We start from the raw sequence: 14,011 nt of genomic DNA, 5'->3' as shown, positions 1-14,011 counted from the left end.
CAAGGATAGGGCCAACAATGCCAATTTCCCTTTTGAGCACCCTATGATGTACTCATACAAGGGAAAATCAACACAATAGGATACTAGGGTCACAATGCAAGATGTGCATAATGCAGATGAACCAACGATCTTTGTAATGCCACAAGGCTATGGAGCCACATAAATTCTCATACAATTGTGATAAATAACGAAAATTGAAGACATGTGTTCTTAACCCAATTGATCTACCATGATGGTCTATAGATTTTTCCACTTATGATCATTTGTTTTATTTATGAAATGATACATTGTTACCAAAACTATTATGTAATGTTCTTTAAAGCAATCACAACAATATCAACATACCACTTTCATTAATCATCCCAATTCCTTTCACATGTACAATAATGCATCATTATGAACATGCTGAATAAAACACACAATGCAAGCATTACTTCTATCTCTATCACATCCAAATGCAACATTATACAATGAGGATCACAATCTCAATCAAGAGTCAATCATAAGCATCTCAATCAAGGTCAATCAAAGAAAAAATCATGTCATCCTACTAGGATTAAAAAAAAAAGGTCACTCAAGAGCCTCTAACATCCATGAAAGAAAAAATCAATCATCTAGGAGACTATCACACAAAACGGAATTCCTTAATACAAAAGAGGGTCAAATCAACCCTAGAAAACAAACAATCATCATATATCATGCTAAGATAAATGAGACAACTCATCGACCATCACCGACAATATCCACACACACAAATAACTCAAAGTATAAACGAGAGCTCACTCTCACAAAACAATGCACCAAACAACTGACCCTTAGCTCACTCAAGGGCCCTAGCTTAGGGGTATCCATCCATCCTTGGTAGGTGCATACAATCTAGTATTTACTCTTCCTCCACCACATGTTACTTGGTTTGGTTTTCCCTAAACTCTTCAACATGCCACCCAAGGCACCCAAGCAACAAGCTAACAACTAACTCACAAAGCAACACTTGCACAATTGCACACCAACAAAATCATCTTAATGGGAAACAACGTAACCAAAGATCCCAATGTTGCAACAAACTTTGATACCAAAAGTATTGCCCCACCAAGGAAGCTTATATGATAAGATAAATTCACACAACAAATTTATGGATTTTTTTTGAATTAATAAATTGTCATCATGCATAACTATACAGCTATAACACTCACCTCAAGGTATCATTAATACTATCGATAACTAACAATGCACAAGCAGAAAAATAAACACTAAAAAATACAAATGATCAAGCAAAAAGGTCTACCAAACATTAGAAAAAGGCCTAAGAAGTGTTTAGGATCACACAAGACCATTCATGAAGTTATGAAGTTTAATTCATCAAACATGACAAATCACATCGTTCTAGGTGTCACGGATGGGCTCTGATTAAACCTTGAAAGAAAGAAGACACCCCAGCACCACTTAAACTCAATCAAAACATACTCAAGACCCATGAAAGGTTCCCTGCATCACTACCTTTTCAATGCATTTGAAGTTGGGTGAAATTGACCTCTCTAGCCCTCAGAATGATCTCCACACCGAATTAGAAAATATGCTCTCCCAAACAACAACTAAGTATCCCCACTGGACACTAGCATGCTAGAAGGACACTAGTGTGGCATACTGGTGTCCTCTTCCTACACAGGTGCTTGAGGGCCATGCTAGTGTCCTTAGAACTGGTGAACCCGCATTGACATCTTAAGACACATATTTATCCAAAACTAGTGAGCTTCATGGATGGACTGTTTGAATCCCTAGACACAATATACCCCTTGATGGAGTCAGAATTGACATCCAATAATTTAATTGAGAGAATTGGGCAAAAAGGTGAGAAAATTGGTCAAGTCTTGAGACACCGGATCACCAGATGACTCCTACAAGACAAGGTGGTGTCCATGTGGACTCACTTCACCACCACCCAACCCAATTCAATCAAAAATAGCACAAAGAAACACTTAGGTGTCAAAAAACAACTAAAATCTACAATTTTACCCCAAGTAACACACACCAGGTGGTTCTAGTTAATCCCAGATTGGCTCTTGAAAGCTCAATCCAACAAGGGCTTGGTCAACATCTCATGAACACACTAGAAGAAAACTAAATCAATCTTTGATACAATAGGAACCACATATACATTAATTTTAAGCTCCAAACTAAGTGTTCCTATGATAACATCATATAAATCATGAAATGAAAAGTATACAAGATTATGTTTGGTGGTTAGTACCAACACCAAACCACATAAAGATACATACATTCCTTACAATATAATACAATTACATCCATTTCCACAAGGAGAGTTCAATATAAAAATCAAACATGATTGCAATTCTTATATCCAAATACATAGTTTCCAATTGCAAGAAATTAGAGCAAGACAGGAACAAGCGTTGAGCAAGGGGAAGGAACTCTTCAACCACGTATGAGAAAAGTCCTCTAGTCCCAAATGGTGGTTGGAAACACCACTTGACCATGTGGAATCCATAGGTTCCAACTCCACTATGCTCATGGAGATAGTCACAGGGCCCAAACAATCACACACTCAAGTAAGGGAGACAAATAGGCTCACACAAGTGAAAAAATGGAGTAACACTCAACATGAACATACAATCAACCATGAACATAATTCCACATCAATATATAAACCAAAAGAGAGGCATGGCCTAAAAACAAACCATAAATACAACACAAGCATGAAAGTAATAAAAAAGGATTATCAACATCAAAATCATCAAGAATAATCCAATCTTACAAACCATTTACCAAAGAGATCACAAGGACACCAAGCCATCAAATATGGATACCTAAAAAATCCCGAATAAGAACAATCACATGGAAGGAAATCCTCTTCTAGGTTCTACTCATAACTACATGGCTAGATACATAGGGAACAAGAGCAAGGAGTGTCATCACATAGCTCGAAGGGACAACTCACATAGAATCAAGTTGTCCTCTCATACGAAGGAGGAGACTCAATCATGCTAGATCAATGCCCTGTGGATGACTAGACCTTTTCAACTTATCCTTAGTCTCAATAAGCACTCAAGGCCATGAGAGGGGCATTTATTTATATATTTTTAGTTTATAATGTATCATTAGTTTTCACTTGATTACAAAGTGTCCAATGAGTTACTCTGGTGGTCCCTTTGTAACTCAGCCCCCTTTGGATACCACTCCCATCATTGGTCATATTACCTACCTTAGGCTCAAGTAAATAAAATAATGAATCTCATAAAAAAATGCCAATATGCAAGACCATATATTACCACAATTGAGTGCAACAACTCCAAAATCCATCAAATAATCATAATATGCATTGACATATCAACATGCATCCTCGATTGGCCTTAAATGCCAAGAGAACGGATCCGAATTGATCCAACAGTTAAATTTACATATATAATACTATATCTCCACCTAATAATATCATATTAAAAACACCAAATCCACATTTTAATCAAAGGCCCATAATTACCAAAAACTAGTTATGGAAGCCATCCACCATTGGTTCATAGTTTTGATTAAGTGAAAAAAAGGATTTTGAAAGGAACCCGAACCTTTTACAAATCAAGAGAGCAAAAGAGATAGAAAGAACCGTACCTGATCACTCCAATAACAAAAACTGATCCCATCCGAACAAAAAGGGATCTCAACACACATAACATGAAGAACCACAAAAAGACAACACAAAGATAGATACCGAGACCGAGACTGAGACAACTAGATATTTTTGATGATATCTTTTGCATGGACCACCATTTGCTTCATGTTGTTCACAGAGGTCTTTAAATCATCTGGCTCTCGACCATTGGTTCATAGTTGAACAACAACTCGGTTATTCAATAGATTCTAAAATTTGGGCATCCAATAAAAAATGGACAACATTTCTCTTTGTAAAACTATGTTTTCAATTTTTAAAACACAATGAATTCATTTCTTAACTAAAATTCCAAATTCAAATTGGAGGAAGTCTCTAAATCCAATTTCTAACTAATAAAAACAAGAATCACATAATTTCATTGAGAATCTAGAGAGAAATTCAAGAAACATACCTTCAAGTTGATAAAACTATGAAATTGAAAAGAACAGCAAATTCACCAAGAGAGCTCATGAAAATCGGGTAGCATAAATAGTTTTCCCTCATGAATCTAAAGAGCTTCTACATACCAAATTTCTCCAAACCAATCCCTCATAATCAAAATTCCAAAAATCTCATTGAAGGGTTTTGAGACCTCCTAATTTTTAAATAAAATTAAGTCCCAAAAATGAACTTCAAAAATACAATATAAACCCACTTTGGAGAAAAAATATAAAAAGATAAAAATTCAAATTGGACAAATAAGTCTAATTACTCTAAAAATACCCAAAATAACAAAATCATTCAATTCACATTAAAAAAAACACATATAAGCCACAACAATTAAATATTAAATTGTCACTATATTATTTAAATATCATTTAATATATGTACTAAACAATGATTATTCACATATGACTAACTATGCACAAACAATCTTTATTGGTCATTCACAATAATGCATTGGGGTAATCGAACATTACCAAATGGGTAACTAGAGGTACAAATAAATAAAATTAAGGAAAATCGTCTAAATTAGGAACGATGGCTATGGCTAGGTAACACTAATGGCTAGGTAACACTAATGGCTAGTGTGCTATCTCCTATAACCATCATTGGGGATATGAGCACACTCAGACCTATGAAGCTAGGTGGAGTTGATACTCTGTATGTGCACCAGCCAAAACATGCAAACACATGTGCATATGCATATATATATGTGTGTGTATATACATACATACATACATACACACACACACACATATATATATATGTATGTATGTATATATGTATATACATATATACATATATATGTATATATACATATGTATGTATATATATATGTGTGTGTGTGTGTATGTATATGTATGTATATGTATGTATATGTATATATGTAGATATATGTATGTATATGTATGTGTATGTATATGTATGTATATGTATATATATACATATACATACATATACATACACATACATATACATACATATATATACATATATACATATACATACATATACATACATATACATATACATACATATACATATACATATATGTATATGTATACATGTATACATATACATATACATATACATATACATATACATACACACATACATACATATATGTGTGTGTGTGTGTGTGTGTGTGTGTACACACACACACACACATATATGTATATATGTATATGTATATGTATATGTATCGGTATACATATACATATACACACATATACATATACATATATATACATATATACATATATATACATATATACATATATGTGTGTGTGTGTGTTGTATATACATATATATATATATGCATATATGTGTATGTGTGTATATGTATATGTATACCGATACATATACATATACATATATGTGTGTGTGTGTGTATACACACACACACATGTATATATGTATATGTATATGTATTGGTATACATATACATATACACACATATACATATACATATATATACATATATACATATATGTGTGTGTGTGTGTGTGTATAATTGAAAGCATCATTAACATTCCTCGATTGGGATCACATAATAACATTGTTAGTAACATGACATGTCATCAAATCCATATAGCATCATCAAACACATATATTGCTAAGCACTTAATCTCTTAAAACAAATACAATAACATAGAATAAGATTTATTACTTTTAAATCAACCAACTAGATTAACATCACTTGTTTCATTCCAACATTGACCACATCAACATTAATATTAAAACATCATAGATATGATAACAACCTCCAAAAAATCCAATATTCAAATAGATATGTAGTAACCAATAACATCATGGTCCTCAAAACCAAGCACAAGAAGAAATCACACATCCCAATGCAGAAACATAATCATCATCATCATCATCATCATTAATCCAACAAACTGCCTACTCCCCCTGAGGGCTAATCATCAATATTCCTTTTGCATCATCTAATAGGACAACCAAATAAACAACACATATTACTACTAACATCTACAAAATTACTCGAATCATCCTCTCTTCCTACTTCATTCAAGAACTATTTGATTTCACCATCTCTTTAAACATAATTGGAATAATAAGCTTTCCAAGGAGAAGTCACAAAACTTAGGGGGAAGAGATATATGCAATGAATAAATATCCTTGACTCTATGCTTTCTATTCAATTCTTGGAAGACACTTCTGCACTAGGTAGAATCTCATATCCATTTACTATCTCATCTACAAAATAATTCATTTCCTTTACCTTCTTTTCCTATTCCAAATCAATCTTCTTTTGCAAAGAAGAAGGCTTGAAATTTTTTCCTCTTTAAAATCTAGCAACATGTCCTAGTTTTTTGCAATTATAACAAGTGATACTATGTTGTAGAGCATAAATACATCTTCCCACATTAGATCTATAATTTGCAACAGGCTATGACAAAACTTTTTGCATGTGTAACATGATCCATTGAAAGAATAGGAGGTCATAATATTGTTATTACCCATGCAATTAGTCCTCATTCTACTTTTGTAGTCATTAGCCTTGTGATCAAACTTAGTACAAACATAGAATTGACCATGGTATACCATAGAGCTCTACCTAAATTCATGCCCATCTTTCTTTTAAATTCAAGTCTTATGACCATATTTGTTACAAAAATATTAGTTACCATTGAAAGAATGAAAATACCTAGTTGGACCAGTCTGTGTAAGATTTGGCTATGAAGGTGGCCCCCCAAGATCTAGACACCTAATAGAAAGAACAACAATAGGAGATGAATAACATGACAAGAATAAAATATATTCTTATCAATGATACAATACAATGGATCCAAATAGAATCAAGTATAATGAATGTATATAGGAGGCCACTTGGTTAAATAGGCTAAGGTGGAAACATAGGAATTCATAATACTATGACAAGTGTCATAATATTATGACATGATAATCAAAATGAAAACCTATTATTCCACCTAAAGTGGAAAAGTGATGTGTGATAACACCACAAAAAGTGGATAACCCACATAAGGTGGAAAAGTGAACCCATGAAAAGGGGATGTGATAATGTGATAAAACCAATAAAGGTGGAGACACCATATAAAGTGGACTGATAACATGATAACAACATCTAAAGTGGTGATTCTCCTTAAATATCCTTTGTGGTCCCTAAGTAAGATTAAATCACATGTAATTAGGAGCAAGGTGAGGAAAACCTAAGGTAAAATACTTTAATTCCACCACCACCACCCTTAAGTGCAACTTAGGGAGAGTTTACACAAAAAGATAACAATACAAGATGGGTCTTGACTACTAGGCCATGTTAGGTACCCATGTACAAATACAATGCAAACTCACAAATGGAGAAAAGGAGAAAACCTAGTTGGACAAAAATATTCCCCAAAAGAGAGATGAAAATACAAAAGAACTCTCAAGAAGAATGAGAAGGATAAAATCCTATGTGAGAAAAAGACCCCCCATAAGAAAGAACAAAAGAGACCAAGTATCACCCCCCTCAATGTAGAATATGCACCAATGGTAGATGCTCCAATTTGGATGCTGAAGATGATCCACAATTGTTGAAGAACATTCCTCCCCTTAGGATGAAACAAAATCAAAGTTATATGTATGACGTCTCCCCAATCCTAAAAGGAATATGTAGGAAGAAATATAAAAAATGTATGGAGTCTCTAAAAGATTCTCAATCATCTCCATGTGAATGTTGAAAGTTGTTCCCTCCAAATCAGGTGTACTAGGCCACATTGCTGAAAAAGAAAATCCAGGATCTAGTGAAGATGAATGAAGAATAAAATCCAAAGACTCAAATGTCTCCTCCAAATAAAAAGAGACCTCTGAATGTTGTACATAAGTATCCAAAATCACATCAAACTCAAAAAAATGATCATGTAGAGAATGAACAAGAGGGTCAGAGTGCCCTAACAACAAATGAAGAAGGATCATCTCCATAGAAGAGAAGATGTATGTCATGAATTATGTGTTGGAGATTGTTGGAGTTTGTTGATATCATGAGCTTGTATTATTGTCATTGATGTTTTATCCAGATTAATGTTGTTTTGGATATGCTTTTGGTTATTGCAAAATTCTATTTTATGTTGCAATTAATCTTTTTGGTGTTGGTCATGTCAACTTGTATTCAGGGTGGTCCGAAATGTTTTTGGTTCCCTTTAGATATGTTGCTAATTGTATTACGGTTTAGCTGATCATATTATTTTGGTTTGGTTATGTGTTGGAAGATGCTTTGAGATGTTAATTTGGGTCTCACAATTGTGTGTGGACATATGCATGGAGTACATTGCATCAGAAGAGGATATGTGGCTGTCTGGTTATTATTTCTACATGTTAAGTTTTGTAATGCCTTTGAAGTATGTGCTAGTGTGTGCACATTGTTGGATTAATCGTGGAAGGATGTATTGTGATATGTTTTGGTTCCCTCTTTCTCCTAAAGTGGACCAATTTAAGTATTTTAGGTCCAAGTGGCTTATTTTGTGTAATATTTGCTTATTCTATCTTGGCCAACCTTTAATTAGGATTTCAATGTTGTATCTCATATTTAAGATATGCAGATGGATGAATTATGAATGGATGAGAAGTGAATTGTGTGAGAAGTGCATGCAAATGATTTGCAAGGATATTTGAGTTTGTGGTGATGCGAAAGTCAGTTTGAGAAGAGCTTTTAAGGTGATATATGCAAGACCGTGTGTTGTGAGAATGAAGAATATGTTTTCCATGATGTTGGTCACTTGATCCACATGTTCAAGGAAAATTTCATGTTTAGGACAATTCTTCTCAATTTTAATTAAGATATTTTATTTGTTGCTAATTAATAGTATGTTCTTCAGAAACAGTTTGTATCTTGTCCTAAAGAAGTAACCTTCAGTTGAGCAAGTTCTCTTTGTATCTTTCCTAAGGTTGTGCACCTTAGTTATACAAGTTCTTTAGGTCTTGGTGCTCCTTGGCAATAAGCCTAAAACATTATAAACATTGTTATTCATATTGAGAGTTAGATTCTCACCATGGTTTTTCCCTGTTTGGGTTTTCCACATAAATCTAGTGTTCATGTGTTGATGGTTGATTCTTGTTAATGTGTTAATGTTAAGTAAGTTAAAGTTATTTATTAATAATTGATTTTTAAGTTCCAGGTTGATTCACCCTCCCTCTTAATCTTGTCGGGTGTTCAACAATTGGTATTAGATAAAGGTTCCTATTTGGAAATCTTAACTGCTAGAGGTAGATTTAGAGATGGCGCAAGAAATTCATATTAAAGCATCAACATTTGATGGTATAATGTGGTAAAAAATTAGAGTTTCACCCAATGATGAAGTAAAACCATTGAGTTTTACTTAAGGGCCAACTACATTAGGAAAAGAGGAATTTGATGGATCTAACCTTAATAGATATAGATTCTTATTATATTCTAAGGGTTTTAGATGTGCCTCTTCTTTCCCTTTAATTTGAATTGATTTGTCATCAGATAGAGCCACAATCCTGGATCTAAGCAATATATGTGTGTTTGGATAGGTACCCCAAAGATCATCCTGAATTGTCATGACCGAAATGCCCGTTGCTCTGGTCCTCTAAAATTTTCACCATCCAAAAGGGAATCTATTTGTCTCAGTGAATAATGTTGATACCAATAATTTCCATTCCATACTTGCTTCTACACATAGTAGAGATGGGAAATTTGTTAGCAACAAGGGGTTTGCCTTAGGTCAAACCCCGATTTTGGAATTAACTGTGAAATAGAAATGAAATGTAAATGAATTTTTGTAATGGAAATGATTTCTTTTAGAAGGAAATGCTAAAAAATGGTTGAAACACCAATGATATAGCTTTTTATGAAGTTTTATTTGTCTTCACAAGGAATCAGGGTTTCATGTAGTCTTCATAAAGCATAGAACATGAATGTCATCTCCAATTCTTGAATCTTGACCTTACTTCTACCCCAATGCTTGAAAGAAGACTGATTGCTTTCTCACTTGAATTTGAATGCTTGATTGCTTGATGGATGTGATAGGTGATTAATTTTTTTGGATCTCATGAAAATGAGAGGGGTAACCTCTTGTTATACTTGCTAGTCAAATAATAACTTAATTTTTTGACATGAGCCGACATAGGATCGTGATTCCCACTCATTTCAAATGACCATTAAGAGGCTCCAAAATGGGCCTTGATTGTATTTTGGTCCTTGAGGACTAGGGCACTAGCGCTCTGGTCTTAACCAATGAAGGACACATAAAATTGGGGGAGGAAGTGTGTATCTTGAAAAAATTAAGTTTGATGCATGGTGTGAGAAAAATCAAGGCTCCAGTCAGCCCTTGGGAGATGAATGCCAAGGTGAGGTCCCAAATCAAGATAAAATTATAAGTGAGTACAATTTAGGATGCCACATTTAGCCCCACTTTAGTTAGAGTATGAGACTAAGCATACTCTTTGAAAAGTACAAAGGTTTACATTGAAAACTTTCATCAAGGCATCAAAGAGACAAGAAACACTAAGCCCCTAGTGGACTTTACGATCTTACTACTTAAATATTAATATAAAAGGGACATCATAAGACAAAGAGAAAGAATCATGACTACTCACCTAGTAAAGTTTGCTTACTATGAGTCATGAAAAAGAAAAATGCCAAAATTACAAAGGAAAAGGCTTAGTTTTTAAAGTAACTTGAGTATCGAGATATGTGATGGTGTGTGCATAAAGTGAAACATTGTGAAAAAATAAGGAGGTGGAAGAGCTTGTAGAAGTTATGGGGACCCTAGAGAAGAAGCTAGAGGAAAGAAGGCAGAGACTAGAAAAAATGGAGGGAGAACCAACCCAAAGTGATTCAGGGGAAAATGAAGTAGCCTCCAAGCTTCGTGCACCTAAGAAGGAGAAAGACTTAGAAGTAGAGAACATACTTATTGTTGCTCTGAATGCAGAAACAGGTGAAAGAATGGCAGATCATGTTTCTTTTGTATCTGATGATCAATTCATTAAGTCTAAGGAATTCAAATCATTCCTGTACCACTTCAAGGGTAAGAAATTAAGGGAAGAAGTGACAAATGTTACCCCTGAGAATGAAGCAGGTTTGATGAAAAGGTTGAAGAAAGACATTGACATAGAATTTGAGACTATGACCCCACAAAAGGGCAATCAATTACTAGTAGAGGCAGGAATAATTGTGTTTCCAAGATGGGACCTGAGTGCTTCGTTTATTTTTTATTATTTGTTACATTCAGATAATAAGGATATGAAATTGAATATCCAAGGAGTGCAAGATTTTTTTATTAGATCAAGATATGATCCAAATGAGGAAGAAATGTTATTGTGGGCCTTATATCCTCCTAATAAAAGGCCAAAAATCATTGATGTAGATAAAGCTTTTGGTCACATGATGACCTTGAAGGTTGGAGAAGTAGATTCTATGTTCACAGCTAACATGGGTATTAATATTTCAAAATTCAATAAGGCCCAAATGAAACATGAGATAGCAGAGAAGAATAAGTATAAGGCTTTATATGAAGAGACCCTTAAGAGGAGTGGGCACCCAGTTCCCCAAATTACAGATTCAAGAGGCCAATGGAAGAAAAAAATTGAAAAGCTATCTTATGAACACAATAAGTTGAAAAAAGAGATGAGAAGCATTAGGGCCGATACCGCTTGTGTGTTGCTAAGTAGGAGATATGACAATATGGAGAAATAATTGAATGAATTATGAGATGAATATCAGAGGAACATGGACAATATGGTTTCGCACACAAGAATTTGAGATAGACTCGACATGTTGCTACAGGATGCATCGACCAGAGATAAAATAAAGAAGAAGGTGCATGGTCTGCTTGTTACACATGAGGAAATTACAAAGGAATTGAAGTCTGAATTTGATGAATGCCAATAGATTGTTCAACATGGGGTTCCCAGTCTGGTAGATGATGCAGATGTGATCAAAGACAAAACCGTATGGATCTGAGTGCAAGTCTATGCTTAGTGCAACCCAAGCCATCATCAGAGCAGATGTCCTTGACATGAACGACACGGCCAATCAGTTGGAGAATTTGTATGTGTTTGAGAATGTAGCCAAGGATGTGATCCTCAATGCTACAACATACAAGGATCTAGGCTATTTGCGGCATATAAGAAAATGTGGACGACGGTTGGATCAAAAGTCTTAGTGTTGTGTTTTAGTTTGTGCAATGTAATTGATATCTTAGTTAGGCTTTTTAATTACTATTCAGTTAGTTGTTAAGATAATGAAAGGGTGTGTCCTTTCATTCATGTCTTTCAACATATGTATTTTTATTGATTCTTTTTGTATCAAAAGGGGTCAAATTTTTTTTGGGGAGAGTCATAAGAACAACATAATGCTGCAAGGATTGAATATCATTTTGTATTAGAGAAGTCTATTGGAAGAAGAAGTATCATTTTTGGCAAGCAATATGTAATGAAGTATTTACAAGTGCATCTTATGTATGCAATTATTTCTTGAAGATTAATACACAAGGTTCACTATCTCTTTTTCCAAATATTGTGTACACTTTTGTGTTGATGAGTTATCTTTGTCCTCTTGATAAATCTATTTATAGATTTGCTATGATTTGAATCACATGCTATTGCATTAAGTGAAAGATTGAGTTCTTATTATTTGTGTAACACATTCTGAACCTTCATAGTTGATGAGAAATTGTCTCTTGAGTTGATAATGATGAATACTAAGAGGGGGGGGGGGGTGAATTAGTATGCCAAAAATCTCTGCACTTAAACACTTTGCAAGACTAATAGTAAACCGGTAAAACAATTTAACAAACAAACTGGTTAACACACATGCAAACCAAATAGCTAATAATGCATTCACCCAGAGAAGAAAAAACACCATAACACAAGAGATTTTGACATGGAAACCCAAATGGGAAAAACCACGGTGAGATGGAACTCACAAGTAACTATCTGCAAAATAGGAACCAGACCGGTTAAGGTCTTACAATGTTCTTTACCAGAACAGATCCTGTTAGGAATCTCAATCTCTGTTAGGAGATAAGTCTGATTAAAGACTACCTTGATAGAGGATTTGAGATCGACAAATGTGAACCACCTTGTTAGAAGATTTACAAAAGGCTTTTGGGCCTACCCGGTTAAGGGCTACAAACTTGTCAAAGATATGAGTAATCAACAAGTGTTTGATCTAGCTAGTAGCACAGATTACTCGGTTAGATCCTTGATAGCTCATTCCTAATGCACTCTAGCATTACTTCAGTCTTCTACACATTCATATTCTCTCCAACTCCTCAACCACCTTAAACCCTAGCAACAACATAAACTTTTGCTACAACCACAACAACCTAAAACCCTAGACATGATGTCCTTATAAAGGAATCTGATTTCATGTCGATCCAATAGGATTACATAACAATTTCCTAGGTTCAATGAACCTGGACATACTTGGTACCACGACACAAAAAGCACCGTTAAGGTGTCGACACCGTCAAACAATCAGTGGATGGTAACTCATCACAAAATTCCGGTTGGTAACCCATCACAAAGTATTACCGGTTCATATAAAATGTCGGTTGCCGGTTTGACAAAAATGAAGACTGGTAAAAATGTGTTATGCCGATTTAATCCCTTGTACCGCTTGGGATCCACAAACCGCTTGGGGTCAACATGCTGCTTCAGACTAAGAAACACATTCTACAAAACACCAATAGTCTAAATACTGTAATACAACATACCGGTTGGAACAAATACTAGTTGTGTTCTAACTCATACATATAAAGGGGATCTCAATGCAAGTGTGTGTCCATCAATGACAATCACAACATAAACATAAAAAAATGCCAACAATCTCCCCCTTTTGCATTGATGGCAACACTTAGGAAAATAAAGTTTTGACATCTAAGTGTTTTACAATAAAATCATGCCATTAGCAAAATT

This window comes from Cryptomeria japonica, chromosome 3 (genome assembly GCF_030272615.1).
Source record: "Cryptomeria japonica chromosome 3, Sugi_1.0, whole genome shotgun sequence".
Classification (NCBI taxonomy): Eukaryota; Viridiplantae; Streptophyta; class Pinopsida; order Cupressales; family Cupressaceae; genus Cryptomeria; species Cryptomeria japonica.
This window is presented reverse-complemented; position numbering follows the sequence as displayed.